Source organism: Halichoerus grypus, chromosome X, assembly GCF_964656455.1.
Source record: "Halichoerus grypus chromosome X, mHalGry1.hap1.1, whole genome shotgun sequence".
Classification (NCBI taxonomy): domain Eukaryota; kingdom Metazoa; phylum Chordata; class Mammalia; order Carnivora; family Phocidae; genus Halichoerus; species Halichoerus grypus.
The window spans coordinates 10,316,625-10,333,565 of record NC_135727.1 but is presented as its reverse complement, the minus strand read 5'-3'; the positions used below and the strand labels follow the sequence as shown (position 1 = coordinate 10,333,565).

At 41.6% G+C, this 16,941-nt stretch overlaps 1 pseudogene; it reads right to left on the bottom strand.

Moving 5' to 3' along the window:
• Positions 1–2,051: 2,051 nt before the first annotated feature.
• LOC118552737 (small glutamine-rich tetratricopeptide repeat-containing protein alpha pseudogene) lies at positions 2,052–14,369 on the bottom strand (annotated as a pseudogene).
• Positions 14,370–16,941: the final 2,572 nt, after the last annotated feature.

Genomic DNA, 16,941 nt, shown 5'->3' with positions numbered 1-16,941 from the left:
GTGGGAGCTGGCTAAAGGACTGACTTGTTTTGAAGCTAAATTTGCCTAGAAGACTACTGTTTTTACCCAGTGGTTTTTTGTTTGGTTTTGGTTTTTAAATTTTTTTTTGCATTGTTTGTAGAAGTTACTCAAGATCAGAGTACTGGTCTTAAAGCTTCATCTGTATCCCATGGAATTCGTCTTTATTAATGCTTAGGTATGTGTTCCTTTGGGGGTAGGTTGTGTGAAGTACAGAGCTGTTGAACTATCACACCTGGAAGGCTGAAGTTCTTACAAATCTCTCTTCTCTCTGGCCCCCCCACTGATTAAAATCTAGTCCAGAATCACACAGATCTGCCAGACCCCAAAACCAGAATACTTAACCACAAAGGTGACCTCCCAGTAGACTTTACAGGGGCAATAATATCTGCTTTTAAATCTTACATTATTTAAGTATTGTGCAGTTTATAAAGAAATTTCTGATCTGTGATCTTATTTAAGTGTGACCCAACTTGCCAAGAAACAACACTCCTATTTTAATGAGACAGACTTAAAGATACCTTAACATAACACAGATATCCCAGACCTCACCAATCTGAAATGTTACTTTTATTTTTCATGAGCAAAGCATGGAGCTTAAGCCTCCACCAACCTGGTTGCTGGAAATCCAACCTCTATTTCAAAAATGTTCCCTCTGTATATCTTGGGGTACTTTCCAAGGCCCCTCACAGGACTTTCAGTTGCAGGCATCACATAGAGTCTGCTCTGTACTTCTTTGCTATCTCTCTCCCAGGTGGCTGCCCTCCAAGCCAGTGGAAAAAGGCTTCACAATTATCACTGCCCATCTTGCAAGGCCCAAGGTCCACACCAAGGATGCTCTATGTAGGTGCTTTTCCAAGTTCCCATTAGAGCACTGCTGTAAGAAAAGCCTCCATGAACTTCAGTTCAGGGTCTCAACGTGGCCCTGAAGCAGCGCAGCCTGCAGTCAGTCTCAATGCACACAACGAGTTTTGAAGACTTTGGCTGGAACCTCACTCCTTGCTTGCCCAGAATCTCGTCGATTATCTAATAAAAATGCAATTCTAGGGGTGCCTGGGTGGCTCAGTCGTTAGGCGTCTGCCTTTGGCTCAGACCCTGATCCCAGGGTCCTGGGATCGAGCAGGGAGTCCGAAGGCCTGCTTCTCCCTCTCCCGCTCCCCCTGCTTGTGTTCCCTCTCTCGCTGTCTCTCTCTGTCAAATAAATAAATAAATAAATGCAATTCTATAGATTTCTGGTGCCCAAACTCTTTTAACCAGAGGAGCTCAAACCCATCCAAAGGGCCAGATGGCAGACTGTCTTTGAGTGGTTCTCTGGAAACAGATTCTGAGATGGAGAGTTGCTTACTGGAGGCTGACTGGGGAAAGCTCCTGAAAGTGACAGTGTTGAACTTTACCTGAGCCCTGGGTTCCCAGAACGCAATGGCAGTTAGGAACCTGACCACTACCACCACCACTCTTTTTTTGCTCTGAAAATGGCTAACTGCAAAGGACCACCTCAGCCTGGCCTATTTGCATATACCCAGATAAAGCCATCTCTACACCTCCTCTCAGCCTCTATAATACTCCTATATAAAGCAAATGATTCCCTTGTCTCCTGCCTTTATAAAACTCCAGTCCTTTCTTTTTCTTTGTTTCTCATTAATGAATATTCTATCTATTGTAATAGCCAGAATAAAGGCATCTCCTTAACTGCCATGTGTATTTTCTTTTTTTTTAAGTGTGTGATTCCATTTATGTGAAATGTCCCCAACAACCAAATCCACAGAGACAGAAAGAGAGGTTAGTGGTTGCCAGGGACTTGGGGAGGGGGCTGGAAAGTGACTATAATGGGGACAGTGCTTCTTTTTGGTGTGATGGAATGTTCTGGAATTAGATGGTGGTGATGGTTGCACAAGGAATGCACTTAATAGCACTGAGTTGTAAACCTTAAAATAGTTAAAATGGTTAAGGTTTATGTTACGTGCATTTTGCCACAATAGAAAAAAAAAAAAAAAGAAATTTAACCATAAGAAGACTCAGAGAATGGTTGTCACTTACAGCTGTTGAACTTGGGGGCTGTTCATCAGGTTTGGTGCCATGCTTATGAAGCTTGGGTTGTTCAGCAGGCTGGTGGTGTCTAAGCCGCCGACACCTCCCATGGGACTCGCTCTAAGCTTCAGCTCTGCCATCCTGAAGTTCAACTTGTAGGGTCCGTTGTGGGGATCCAGCTCCAAAGCCTACCTGTCGTAGGGGCTCGGCTGCGCTCGTTTGAACTGGAGAGCGCGAGGCCCACTCTGCCGCACCTTTGCTGTAGAACGGGTCTATGCAGTCGGCCCACTCACTGTCCTGCCCCGCCCCCGCGTAGCTCCTGAGTTTGCTGGAGGCCATGGCTCTGTTACAGAAACAGATGGCACTGGCCGGGTTCAGCTCAACGGCTTTCCCGTAGAAGTGCACGGCAGCCTCAAAGTTTTCTACGTTTCCTTCGGTTTGGGGGCACTGTGTCTCAGCCTAGCGCTCCTCTGAAGGCGGAGTTTGTTCCGGGGCTCTTCACGGCCTGCAGCATCTCCTTGCCGGTGGCGGAAGCTTCAAATATCTCCGGTAGAGTCCGAGGGAGTGCGAGGCCCCTGCCATACACCGTCAGCCCAGAGGGAGTCTCCAGGCACTGGATTGCAACTTCCAAACTCTCCTGGGCATCAATGGGAGTCTCCCAGGTCCCACAGCTGGCTGTGCAGGAACCTGACGTAGAGAGGTATAGGTCAAGCGCTTCCCGTTACCCACTTTGAGACAGGAAGAGACCACGCCCAGGAGTTTTCGAGATCTCTCAGGTAGCTGAAGCTGACCCACCCACGCGGCTGCGGCTGCGCCTGCGCACTGCGGTGCTGCCCCCCTCCCCGCGCCCTGCCTTCCCAACGCACCCCCATGCCTGGATAGAAGGAGCCTTACGTTCTGTCTTTGACAGGTGATAGGCCTGTGAGGAGGTGAGGGAGGTAGAGTTGAGCAGTGGAAGATGCCAACCTGCAATATGGTTGCAAATGGGGCCTCGGGTGATTCTATGAGAGCTCCGGAGTGGGGGTGGCCCTTTCAGAGTTGTCCCGAATTCAGGCGAGGCTGCCCAGTTTTTGTATCCCTAATTAGCCAGTTACTCAGCCCCCAGGAACGGGTGTAACCCAGGGCAACTTCCAATGAGAAGAAGCAACTGCGAGCTTCCAGCAGCCTAACTCCAAGTAGCTGAAGACGGTGCCTGCACAGGGGATCTGAGTCCAAGTATCCACTGCATTGATGGGAAACTAGCCATTGATCCTCCACGTCTCTGTATACTCCCAGACATCAAGGAGAATGCCTCCCTCCTCAACTTAAAAATCAAAAGCCGCTATGAATATCAGTTAAATGAAAAGGATGCAAACAAATCTGGGGTGGAGCTAAGATACAAATGATAGTAAGGAACAACTGGGAGAAAACGGATGCGCATGCCCTCTACATACATTTTAGAGCCCTCGAGGAGTGTTTCTCAAGCTGTGGTTCACAGATTTTCCTGGGCTAGTACCTTAATGCATTAAACTTGTGTTCAAAAAACAAAATTCAACTGAGTAATTTGAAGATCTAATTGGCTTTACTCCACGACTCATGAATCGGGCAGCATCCCATCTAGCAAGTAGAAAGGAATTCCAAGGAGCTGTACAAAATGGAAGGATTTTATAGACAGATACAGGGTGGGAGAAGGAGAAGAGATTATTAGCAACAGAAAAGAAAGAATTGTTTTGGGCAAGGTCACCTTCCCTTAAGGGGGAAGGGTATGGGGGTCTTACCTTGCCGATTACTTCACTAGTGCTGATCAAGAAATTCCAGACTGATTGGTTTGAAATTTCACTCTTGGGAGAGGCTGATACTGCAATTAGGTTAGGTATTAAGTCTTGGTGGGGCTTAGGGAAAGTGGCTCCATTTTAGGCCTTTTGCTCTTTTTAACACTTGATAAGCCAGTCTATAGTTTTGTTTCTGAAATGAATTAGCAATATACTCATAAATATTTAATGAAAATAAAATTTAAAAATTAAGTGACATCATTTGTTGCTACTTAATCAATGTCAGCCCAAGTTTCTCCATTCTTTCTAAGGAGAGGTTTTTCTTACTGAATTGCATATGAATTTGTACCAGCTTGAGCTCGAGACAGAAATATTATAAGTAACTCTTTTGTCATCATGAGCCTAATTCTTTGTACATCTTTTTTCCTTCTTCCCAGAAGCATTTACTGAGCTCTGTTCTGTGTCAGGTATTATTCTATACCCTGTGGAGGAGACAAAATTTTTTTCTGTATTTTTCTACCCTTGATTACTGCCACCAAAAGGCACAGATGACTTTGCTAGGGCAATGTCAGTGGTAAGGGAGAAGCAAAATACAGTCCACAGTTAACTGAGGAGCTGATGCTAATGAAGACAACTTTGTGCAAACTGCTCTTTCTAAATTCTGCAAATCTGGAACCTAGAAGCATTGCTGTTCTACGTTGGTAGCTCAGTGGAGATGCAGGGTTGTGGGAACATGTGTTTCGTTCTCTTGTTTCGCGTTTTGTTCTATAGTGGGAGAAATGGAGCATGTTTAAATGCTGATGAGAAGGAACAAGGAAGCCAGTAGACTAGATTGAAGATACAGGAGATAGGATCATTTACCTGAAAAGGAGTAAGAAATGGGATTTGCCTCCTACTCAAGGAAAAGTACCTCTTCAACTGTGATTGGGGAAGGGAGAGGTTAGAGCAGGAGGCCAGCCAGTTAAAGACAGTTGGACTGATGCAGGGTTATGGTTTTTTCCAGATACACAGGACAGTGAAGAATTAAAGGAGTTGAAGGATTTGGCCAGTGACTAATTGAGAAGATAGATCTAGCATCTAGATTAAAGTAGAAGAGGGGGTGAAAACCAAAGAAAACTGGGAGAAAATGGAAGGGTCTGAAATTGGGAGATATCAAATAGGTTTTTTTTTTTTTTAAGATTTTATTTATTTATGGGACACCTGGGTGGCTCAGTCGGTTAAGCGTCTGCCTTCGGCTCAGGTCATGATCCCAGGGTCCTGGGATCAAGTCCCACATCAGCTCCCTGCTCAGCAGGTAGTCTGCTTCTCCCTCTACCCCTCCCCCTGCTTGTACTGTGCTTGTGCTCTCTCTCTCAAATAAATAAGATCTTTTTTTTAAAGATTTTGTTTATTTATTTTTGAGAGAGAGAGAGCATGAGCACGAGCAGGGGGGAGGAACAGAGGGAGAGGGAGAAACAGACTCCCCGCTGAGCAGGGAGCCCAATGCAGGGCTTGATCCCAGAACCCTGGGATCATGACCTGAGCTGAAGGCAGATGCTTAACCGACTTAACTGACTGAGCCACCTAGGCACCCTCAAATAGGTTTTAAAAAGGAGAAAGAGAGAAGAAAAATTGTAGCAAGAGCTAGCATTTACTATATGCCAGGCATCATTCTAAGCAATCAATTCAAAAATAACCCCAAGAGGCATATTCTATTTCTTCCCATGTTTTATATAAGAGGAAACTGAGGCAGTAAGGTTAAATCATGTGTGCAAGGTCACATAACTCAGAAGTGGTACAGCTCTGGTCAGTCTGGTTTTTGGTTTTGGTCTTTGCTTTTCTCTGCTTCCCAACCAGAGAGGAGAGTTTGACTTTGTGATTTCAAGTTGCCTTTTGGGTCATGATGAGCTCCAGGATGTCGTCTAGGGTGTGGCCTAGCAATGTGCTACTGAACTAGAACAGATGCTGGACCTAGACCCCAACAGCCCTCCTGCTCTCTCCTTCTGCATTCAGACAGGACTGCAGCATCCCAAGGACCTTCTGCTCGTCACTGTAATTGCAGCCTCACTGGCCTCTGTGACCAGCTGGGCTGTGACTGGGTATGCAACAGAGAAGGTGACTGGGAAGCCAACCCAAGAGGAACTGCATTGAGGAAGTTCAAATTGAAAGATCCATCCATATTCAAGATATAGGAGAGCATGCCAAAATACATGGGTAAAGCATAGCTCTGACCTATGCCACATTTGCAAAATCTTCACTGTAAGTTTTCTTTTGCTAGGTGTTCTCTGTGATTCCAGCTAAATGTTTGGCATTGCTCCAAGAATGTCAGTTTGGGGCACACAAATAAAGCAGCCCTGCATTATAGTTGCATCATTAGTGGAAACCTAAAAAGTCTTAGTCACCCCAGCAAATGTGTAGTGCCCTGGGTTCAAAGCCCCAGACTTGAAATACAGCTATTTGAGTTAGAAGGTTGCTTTCTTATCTGTTTTATCTTCAGAGCCCTAGTGCTAAGAAAACTAAGTACACAGTATCTCCTCATCTGCAGAAGCTGTTAAAGAAATGCCTTGGAGCTTTCTAGCATTTCATTATGCTAGCATGGGGGTATGAAAAGAAATTACGGTTTGTATGCCAGTTACGCCTCCTACTAACTGTTACCCTGCCCATGTTCCATAAGCCTCTTGAGCCTCACCTTTCTTATCTGTAAGATGGAGATAGTAATCGTGTAAATGAGATCATCTCTGAGGAGTGCTTGATTGAGCCTGGCTCATAGCAACACCACATTCGAGGTGGTGGTGGTTGGTAGTGGTTGCTGTTATACTTGTTTGCACTCCCTCACCGCCCATTCACTATTTTCTGTCCCTGCCACTCCACTGAAAAAGTTCCCACCAAAGTCATCAACATCATCCCTCATGCTAAAGCTAATAAATACCTTGCAGTTCATATCCAACACGGCCTCTTGCCAGAGGTCCCAGAGCTAGTGAGTGATGGCCCCGAGATTCAGATTCAGACTCAGTGTTCCTCACGTCACTGTCCTAGACCCTCTTCTCATCTCACGTTACACACTTGACCTGTGGAATCTTATCCATTTTCCTGACTTCAAAGGCCATTTTTAAGTGTTTATGGTGTGCCAAGTGTCAAGTACTATGTTAAACATATATGTGATGGATGGATGGATGGATTTTTTTTAAATCGCAGCAATAGCCTTATGAAGTAGATATTATGATTTTATCATTTTCTACATTTACATGGAGAAACTGAGGCTCAGAAAGATTAGCTACAAGGTCACCCTGCTAGTAAGTGACAGAGTCGTGATTTGAACCCAAGCCTATCTAATTCTAAAACAACTGCTCTTGGCCATTACATGTGGTATATATACTACAGCAGAGTTCCCAAATAGTGCCCCCTCCAACTTCATGTAAGATTAAAATAAACCAGTCCTAAAAGCAAAGAAACACATCGACAACAATACAATAATAGTGGGGGACTTTAACACCCCCCTCACTGAAATGGACAGATCGTCTAAGCAAAAGATCAACAAGGAAATAAAGACTTTAAATGACACACTGGACCAAATGGACTTCACAGACACATTCAGAACATTCCATCCCAAAGCAACGGAATACACATTCTTCTCTAGTGCCCATGGAACATTCTCCAGAATAGATCACATCCTAGGTCATAAATCAGGTCTCAACCAGTACCAGAAGATTGGGATCATCCCCTGCATATTTTCAGACCACAATGCTTTGAAACTAGAACTCAATCACAAGAGGAAAGTCGGAAAGAACTCAAATACATGGAGGCTAAAGAGCATCCTACTAAAGAATGAATGGGTCAACCAGGAAATTAAAGAAGAATTAAAAAAATTCATGGAAACCAATGAAAATGAAAACACAACTATTCAAAATCTTTGGGATACAGCAAAGGCAGTCTTAAGAGGAAAGTATATAGCAATACAAGCCTTTCTCAAGAAACAAGAAAGGTCTCAAATACACAACCTAACCCTACACCTAAAGGAGCTGGAGAAAGAACAGCAAATAAAGCCTAAACCCAGCAGGAGAAGAGAAATAATAAAGATCAGAGCAGAAATCAATGAAATAGAAACCACAAGAACAGTAGAACAGATCAACGAAACTAGGAGCTGGTTCTTTGAAAGAATTAACAAGATTGATAAGCCCCTGGCCAGACTTATCAAAAAGAAAAGAGAAATGACCCAAATCAACAAAATCATGAATGAAAGAGGAGAAATCACAACCAACACCAAAGAAATACAAACAATTATAAGAACATATTATGAGCAACTCTATGCCAGCAAATTAGATAACCTGGAAGTAATGGATGCATTCCTAGAGATGTATCAACTACCAAAACTGAACCAGGAAGAAATAGAAAACCTGAACAGACCTATAACCACTAAGGAAATAGAAGCAGTCATCAAAAATCTCCCAAAACACAAAAGCCCAGGGCCAGATGGCTTCCCAGGGGAATTCTACCAAACATTTCAAGAAGAATTAATACCTATCCTTCTGAAACTGTTCCAAAAAATAGAAATGGAAGGAAAACTTCCAAACTCATTTTATGAGGCCAGCATTACCTTGATCCCAAAACCAGACAAAGACCCCATCAAAAAGGAGAATTACAGACCAATATCCCTGATGAACATGGATGCAAAAATTCTCACCAAAATACTAGCCAATAGGATACAACAGTACATTAAAAGGATTATTCACCACGACCAAGTCGGATTTATCCCTGGGCTGCAAGGTTGGTTCAACATCCGCAAATCAATCAACGTGATACAATACATTAACAAAAGAAAGAACAAGAATGATATGATCCTCTCAATAGATGCAGAAAAAGCATTTGACAAAGTACAGCATCCTTTCTTGATCAAAACTCTTCAGAGTATAGGGATAGAGGGGACATACCTCAATATCATAAAAGCCATCTATGAAAAACCTACAGCGAATATCATTCTCAATGGGGAAAAACTGAGAGCTTTCCCCCTAAGGTCAGGAACGCGGCAGGGATGTCCACTATCACCACTGCTATTCAACATAGTATTGGAAGTCCTAGCCACAGCAATCAGACAACAAAAAGAAATCAAAGGTGTCCAAATTGGCAAAGAAGAAGTCAAACTCTCACTGTTTGCAGATGATATGATAATTTATGTGGAAAATCCCAAAGACTCCACCCCAAAACTGCTAGAACTCATACAGGAATTCAGTAAAGTGGCAGGATGTAAAATCAATGCACAGAAGTCAGTGGCATTCCTATACACCAACAACAAGTCAGAAGAAAGAGAAATTAAGGAGTCGATCCCATTTACAATTGCACCCAAAACCATCAGATACCTAGGAATAAATCTAACCAAAGAGGCAAAGGATCTGTACTCAGAAAACTATAAAATACTCATGAAAGAAATTGAGGAAGACACAAAGAAATGGAAAAACGTTCCATGCTCATGGATTGGAAGAACAAATATTGTGAAGATGTCAATCCTACCTAGAGCAACCTACACATTCAATGCAATCCCCATCAAAATACCATCTACTTTCTTCAAAGAAATGGAACAAATAATCCTAAAATTTGTATGGAACCAGAAAAGACCCCGCATAGCCAGAGGAACGTTGAAAAAGAAAAGCAAAGCTGGCGGCATCACAATTCCAGACTTCCAGCTCTACTACAAAGCTGTCATCATCAAGACAGTATGGTACTGGCACAAAAACAGACACATAGATCAATGGAACAGAATAGAGAGCCCGGAAATGGACCCTCAACTCTATGGTCAACTAATCTTTGACAAAGCAGGAAAGAATGTCCAGTGGAAAAAAGACAGTCTCTTCAACAAATGGTGTTGGGAAAATTGGACAGCCACATGCAGAAGAATGAAACTGGACCATTTCCTTACACCACACACAAAAATAGACTCCAAATGGTTGAAAGACCTCAATGTGAGACAGGAGTCCATCAAAATCCTAAAGGAGAACACAGGCAGCAACCTCTTCGACCTCAGCCGCAGCAACTTCTTCCTAGAAACATCGCCAAAGGCAAGGGAAGCAAGGGCAAAAATGAACTATTGGGACTTCATCAAGATAAAAAGCTTTTGCAAAGCAAAGGAAACAGTCAACAAAACCAAAAGACAACTGACAGAATGGGAGAAGATATTTGCAAATGACATATCAGATAAAGGGCTAGTATCCAAAATCTATAAAGAACTCATCAAACTCAACACCAAAAGAACAAAGAATCCAATCAAGAAATGGGCAGAAGACATGAACAGACATTTTTCCAAAGAAGACATCCAAACGGCCAACAGACACATGAAAAAGTGTTCAATATCGCTTGGCATCAGGGAAATCCAAATCAAAACCTCAATGAGATACCACCTCACACCAGTCAGAATGGCTAAAATTAACAAGTCAGGAAATGACAGATGTTGGCGGGGATGCGGAGAAAGGGGAACCCTCCTACACTGTTGGTGGGAATGCAAGCTGGTGCAGCCACTCTGGAAAACAGTATGGAGGTTCCTCAAAAAGTTGAAAATAGAGCTACCATATGATCCAGTAATTGCACTACTGGGTATTTACCCCAAAGATACAAAAGTAGGGACCCGAAAGGCTACGTGCACCCCGATGTTTATAGCAGCAATGTCCACAATAGCCAAACTGTGGAAAGAGCCAAGATGTCCATCAACAGATGAATGGATAAAGAAGATGTGGTATATATATATAATGGAATATTATGCAGCCATCAAAAGGAATAAGATCTTGCCATTTGCAACGACGTGGATGGAACTGGAGGGTATTATGCTGAGCGAAATAAGTCAAACAGAGAAAGACATGTATCATATGACCTCACTGATATGAGGAATTCTTAATCTCAGGAAACAAACTGAGGGTTGCTGGAGTGGGGGGTGGGGTGGGAGGGATGGGGTGACTGGGTGATGGACACTGGGGAGGGTATGTGTTCTGGTAAGCGCTGTGAATTGTGCAAGACTGTTGAATCTCAGATCTGTACCTCTGAAACAAATAATGCAATATATGTTAAGAAAGAAAAAAAGAAGAAGAAGAATGTAGCAGGAGGGGAAGAATGAAGGGGGGGAAATCGGAGGGGGAGAAGAACCATGAGAGACAATGGACTCTGAAAAACAAACTGAGGGTTCTAGAGGGGAGGGGGTTGGGAGGATGGGTTAGCCTGGTGATGGGTATTGAGGAGGGCACGTTCTGCATGGAGCACTGGGTGTTATGCACAAACAATGAATCATGGAACACTATATCTAAAACTAATGATGTAATGTATGGGGATTAACATAACAATAAAAAAATTTAAAAAAAAATAACCCAGTCCTGAAGGGAACGCAGATGTAAAGTTTCCTGAAATATCAAGGTATTCAGGTACACCTTTGCAAGAGTGGAGCTGGATATGCAGAACTGCTAGCCTCAAATGCTGGCTCTGAAATAATGAAGGCTATCCCCCAGCATTCTTCATGACCATAAGCCTCTTAAAGCCCAGGTGGAAACACCAAGGCTTCAACTGTGAGAGCTAGAGGCAGGCAGAAAACTGGGGTTTTAGCATTCATGCTGCAAATAAAATAAACTCTGGCCTCAGCTCTCTGGACATCAGGATACCCAATCATCTACTTCCTTCAGAAGGAGTGAGGAATGGGCCCTCCTCACCCCCTGTGTGGCCATAACTGTACCTACCACCCCCATATATCTACCGAGGCAGGAGGTAGGACCATGCAAGGGAATTTGGCAGTGATTGCTACTGCCATAAGTAATAGCTACCATTTTATGATTCAGCATTTCTCTCTGCATGATTCTTCTAAAGAGTATAAATAATTCACACTAAATTATAGTTACTAGAAGGATATTTTAAGCCTAAAGTTGAAGTTTATACAATTAGTGTCTAAAACCACCTTGAAGGGAGAAAGCAAACATTTTGACTATCTAAATAACACTTTATAAGGCTTTTAGGTAGCTTACTTAACATTCCTTAAATTAATGGTGATTTCTACATGAAAGTGAAATATGTATAATTTTTACATTAAAATGAAATATTATAAAATATAATTAAGAGGCTTATCAGCATTCTCACATTTTTGGGGTGGAATGTAAAGGTATGAATTCAGAAGCTTATTAAGCTGGATGACTGATTGCTATATTTGTTTCTTTATTATGAAATATGTATACCCCTGATGTCATAGACCATGCAGTATTTATGCCAGATGTGCAATGAAATCCATATTCAATATTTAGGCAACTTGACAGGGGAAAGAACCTATCCCTTAAATTGATTCTAAAATTATCTTCAATTTAAGGCATTATCTCAGAATTGCACATAAAGCTCTAAATTCAAGAGAAAGTAAGATTATTTTTACTTGAATTACCATAGAATTTGCTTCAGGTCTTTAGTCACTTTGCCAATAGAGATAGCCAGAGTTTTATTAAGCACTTCTCCATCTGAATGATAATATTGCTATAGACCCTTTCCCATCCCTACCCCCACATGCCTATTTTTAGAAAGAAATCCATGTGTCTTTAAACATTAAAATACAACTGACTCTTTCATCACCAAGGCCAGGTTTGGAGGTCTTCCAACAGAGAACAGATTATAAACACGTGAAAAGGCAGCTTTCTATAAGGACCTTTGTTTCCTTTTAAGCATATAGATGAAAATCAAGTGAAGTCCTAAGGCAGAGAGTTCTCAAACTATATCCTGCATAGAATTATCCGCAAATTCCTTGACTCAAACTCCAGGTGCTAAATCAGGGAGTAGGTACATGTTGGGACCTGCAGGGAATCTGCATTTCAATGAGCTCCTTCCAATGTTTCTGATGTAAATTGTACCTGGATTTCACTTAGTATAATTTTCCCTAAGGATTCTTCCCCTGACACTCAGGGATTATATATTTATATGACCCACAGGTCATGTATAAAAGAAAGAGTTTGGGTACTGGGGCAGATGGCCTGGGCTTGACTGTAGATTTTGCCATTTACCAGCTCTATGGCTTTAGGCAAATCACTTCATCTCTCAGATCCTGTTCTCTCATCTCTAAACAGAATATTAATCCTTGTCATGTACCTCCCAGAGTTCTTAGGGGGATCAAATTAGATAATGGCCATGTGTGGCAGAGATGATGTGTTCATTAAATTCTTTTCACTTCCCTTGTGAGCACACAGCTAGACTGCTTTTCCTAGCCTCCTAGCAGCAGTTAATGGGGCCCTGTAGCTGTGTTCTGGCCAGTGGAAGATGATGTACATTACTTCGCTCCAGACTCCTCACCACTACCACCATCTTTTTCTTCTCACCATCTAGAGCAATCTTGAGAGCCATGTGTGGAACATGGTTGGCCTTAGACTTGAAAGAATGCTTGGAGCTGAGCCTCCTCTCTGTCTACCTGCATTGTACTGAAAGGTGCACAAGAAACACACTTTATTGGGTAAACCCACTGGACATTTTTGAGTCATTTGTTACTGCAGCTAATCTACTCTGTGAAACATAGTCATATATAGATAGAAGACATTAAGTCAAAGGACAAGAACTGGGGTAGTGAAGAAGGAGAACTGATAGGCCAGGCTGGCTTTTTTAGAGTAAGCATTGGATCTGAGGAAGACCTTCTGCCCACAAATGGCCTCTTCACTACATGTTCACATATCCCATTGGGCCTTTTGCTGACAGTGGATCAGAGAGAAAGAATAGGAAGCAGGATGGGAGAACAAAGACATTGGCAGCAGTGAAAAATAGGGACCAGGTATGGGGGCATAGGTGCCTAGAGGGAGGGTGGCAGACAGGCTAGCACAGAAGCCTGAGATCCTCCAAGAGCACCTTGGACTCAGGAGTCAGGCCAATATCTAGGCATCAGAGAGCACACAGGTAATGAGTGTCAAGAAAGGCAGCAAAGCAGAAATTAGGCACTTTGTCCTAAGCCAACAAATGTGCAGAAGTGAGTGGTCAATATAAGCTATGGGATTGGAGAGGACAGGTTCAAAGACCAGGAAGAAGAGTGTTCTTCCACACTACTTGAAATTCTAGCCATTCTTCAGAACTCGCCTCAAATCCCACCTCTTTTATGTAGACATTTTTTTTTTACCACCTCTTTTATAAAAGCCTCCAGCTAAATCAGGAGTTTTTAATCTGGAGTCCTTAGACCCAAGGAATATAAAAATGAACTTCCAAAGGTTCTTGAATCCTCTGAACTTGAATGTAAAATTATGTGCTCATATTTTGGAGGACAGAATCCTTACTTTGATAAGCTTATGAAGCAAAAACTAAGAATCACTTCACTGGTTTTGTGAACACAGAAATGCAGACGTTTGTTTTTATCCATCTCTTTACCCTCATGCTGAGCACGAAGTAGGTAGCTCAGTAAATGATCATTGAAGGGATACATGTGTCTTTCTCTGATTCTCCAAGTTGAAATTGCTCTCTTGGTCTTTGTGTTTCCCAAACCACTTGGTTTGTAATTCCCTTGTGGCATTCTTCACGGACTGCATTGCATCTAAGTTCATTGTTTACTTGCTGTTTTTCCCAACCTATAATTACTTTAAGGGTAAGCAGAGTAAGATTCATCTTCATTTTCTCAAACATTGTCTAAGACAACAAATAGCATAATTCAAGATACCCATGACATCATTTGATTTTTATAGCAATCATGAAAATATGTATCATAGTCCCCATTTTACAGATAGGAAACTAAAGCTTAGAAAGGTGAATAGGTTCATTTAAGGTCTATAAGATAGTAAGTTGAGAGCCCAGAGTCAAATTCTTGTCTTTCTGATTCTAAAGCCTTGTACTATGTTTATATTATATTATACTTTACTATATTACAATATGCTGCTGTAACTGTCCCTCAAGATTGTTGGATTAAACTGAACTTGAAATAAATTTTATGGACATGAAATATGGACGGATTATGAGACAATCAGAAACTCTCAATCTAGTCCAATCATCTCATTTTACAGGTGGGGAAATGGAAATTTAGAGTAAGAGAGTGACCCAAAGTCGGGCAGCAAATAAGTGGTCAAGCTGAGTATCTTGCCTGGTGAATTGATGCTCTTTCTTCCATTATGTTCTGCTCCTCCCTTGTTTCCTTGGTTCATGCTGCTCTGGAGTGAGATCAAAGGGTCAAATCCAGGTAAATTTCTATAAAAAGGTATGACATGTCTTTATAGCTTAATTTAGCTCATTAAATATTTTAAGATATCCTTTGACAGCTGGTAATGATCACGGTTCTTGATTAGACAATGCATTTTCATGCATCTAATTTTCTCCATTTTTTCTTTCAGATATTCTTTTTAAAATGGAAGCAGAAATGTGCCAGATCTTATGATAAATGCAGCCTACTTAATTCATAGCAATTGCAGTCCCTCATTAGTAATAAATTAAATATTGAAAAGACCAGATCATTTCAATGTGTCAAAAAGAGCCTTGTCACTTGGCATAATTTAAGAGGTCAAAGTGTGCATTTTATAATGATCATCCATATCCAGTATTTCTGATTCAACTCACTCAGCTTCTATGACTCATGGGACTTACCCAAGACACTTGTTGAGTTACAAACAGAGCCAAATATAAGGAGCAAAATAACACCATAATTTGTGTCTAAGAATTGTTGGACAGATATTCAGAATTGATGCACATCATTGAACTAAGAGTTTCACCAGGAGAAACTGCATTTAATTGTTTCTATATGACTTCAACACATCTCTTCATATTAGACAATTTTAAAAAATCAAATTATTTTGGTACTGATTTTACCAAAAACAATTCCATTGAAAAGCAAATAAATATCTTCAAATCTTAAAATATCAATTCAAAGTATTAGCTTATTTTTCATTTATTTTTTACCTAAATGCTTGATAATAGTACCATTTTTGTCACCCTTAACTAAGGTCAACCAACTGCAAAGCTAGTTCAACCAGTAGTGAAATCAGTCATAAAGGATGAGTTTTGATAAAGAGAAACAGTGAATTAGGGATCAAACATATATTGCTTTAGTTTAAACATCCCTCACATAATAAAAGACTCTGGATCACAGAAACTTACTAAATGCTTTTTTCATAATTTTGTTACCAAATTTAGAAAAGTAGGGAGTACTAAGCAGCTCTTTAGCAGAAAAGCTGATAGGCTTAAATATTATAGTAGCATCTTTTAAATGATGAAACCATATCATCAAAGGGAAAGGGTGTGATAGAAATGCAATATAAGTAAAAATGTCTATATATAAAATTCATTCATTCAACAAGCATTGATTGAGTGCCTTGCAACTGAGTGCAAGCTAACAGGCCCAGTGGTGCATAGGTTGGAGAGTGGACTAAGGCAAGAGTCCTGCCTTCCCGGAGCTATCACCTAGTAGTGGTGTAGTAGTGGTGACAGCAATGCAGAACTAACTGTAATAAAAGTAAAAGAACTAAGGCAAGAGATAGATGAAACATAGTAGGAGTTCAGGGAAGGATGGCAGCAATTTCAGCAGGGGAGATATTTGAAACCACCTAGTAAGTATCTAGAGCTAACACTCCAGTGAAAAGCCAGCTTATCTCCTGGACATACTATTCTCTCTAATGCAGTATGATCATGTTATACTGGTGGTCTAAATGGAGTATTTACAGGAGCACAAGGAGGTCTGGGAAAGATCTTGAAGAAAGTCATATGTGAGCTGGGCCTAAAGAACAACAGAATAGGGGCTCCTCGGTGGCTCAGTCGGTTAAGTATCTGACTCTTGATTTTGGCTCAGGTCATGATCTCAGGATTGTGAGATGGAGCCTCGTGTTCAGCCCTGCCATGTTCAGCTCTGCTTTGAGCCCCATGATGGGCTCCATGCTGGCGCTGGGCATGGAGTTTGTTTAAGATTCTCTCAATCTCTTCCTCTGTATCACCCCCTAAGGAAAAAAAAAAGGAACAACAGAACATAAAGATGGAGAGGTCAGTGGAGACTTGATCATTTAAGGTCTAAAAGACCATATTAAGGTATTTGAATTTTGTCCTGTGGCCAATGGAGAGCCATCAAAGGATTTTTTTAAAAAAAGATTTTATGTATTTGTCAGAAAGAGAGAGCATAAACACAAGCAGGGGAAGAAGCAGGTTCCCCGTTGAGCAAGGAGCCCCATGCAGGACATGATCCCAGGACCCTGGGATCATGACCTGAGCCAAAGGCACAGGC